Raw genomic sequence first — 638 nt, 5'->3', positions numbered from 1 at the left:
TTAATGCCTCAAAGGCACGATGACAATCTTCTATCCCCACATCACTAGCTTCTACTTTGAGATAACAGCTCGTCTGATTCAGATTGCCTTGAACACAGTAGACTCTAAAGCTTCAAAGACACGTAAACACTCTTCTATCCACTATAGTCAATCTTGGGGCTGGCGAAATTAAGAGGTACAGCAACTTCCGAAAAGTTCGGACAAAACCCTCCTGATAAAATCCAGCCATACTAAAAGCACTGTACGGCCTTAATATGAGTAGGAAATTCTTTGATGCATGCAACTCATCCTTAAGTGCAATCATTCCACTCCCAACATCCATGACAAAAGTTAGACTTTCTCCAATGATTATTTCTGGTAGGTCTTTGCCAAGGCGAAGAATCAGGCGTCTTGTCACGATTTTGTCTAATGTTTTTACCAAGTATTGAGGACCGATGTCATCAATGAAAACATCTCGCCTGAAACGAGAACAATGAAGGTGTAAAGGTTTCAACAGCATTCGTCATTTCAAAGGGCAGAACAGTTAAATAGAACTAGATACGATTCAAGCGGAAGCTTGGCTATATCTGTCAAGGGTACTTTGTAGTATAATTTTAATAAAAAGTAAAAACTTTGCATTCGCAACATAAATTAAAATT

The 638-nt window shown here is 38.7% G+C and overlaps 1 long non-coding RNA gene across 1 annotated transcript in view; it reads right to left on the bottom strand.

Moving 5' to 3' along the window:
- Nucleotides 1–330: 330 nt before the first annotated feature.
- The window catches only part of LOC137636061 (uncharacterized), a 649-nt gene continuing 341 nt past the window's right edge, over nt 331–638 (bottom strand). Inside the window, exon 2 of the long non-coding RNA XR_011042906.1 lies at nt 331–458. This is a non-coding gene — a long non-coding RNA (uncharacterized lncRNA). The remainder of the gene's footprint in view (nt 459–638) is intronic.

This window comes from Palaemon carinicauda, unplaced genomic scaffold (genome assembly GCF_036898095.1).
Source record: "Palaemon carinicauda isolate YSFRI2023 unplaced genomic scaffold, ASM3689809v2 scaffold220, whole genome shotgun sequence".
In the NCBI taxonomy this organism is placed as follows: domain Eukaryota; kingdom Metazoa; phylum Arthropoda; class Malacostraca; order Decapoda; family Palaemonidae; genus Palaemon; species Palaemon carinicauda.
This window is presented reverse-complemented; position numbering and strand designations above follow the sequence as displayed.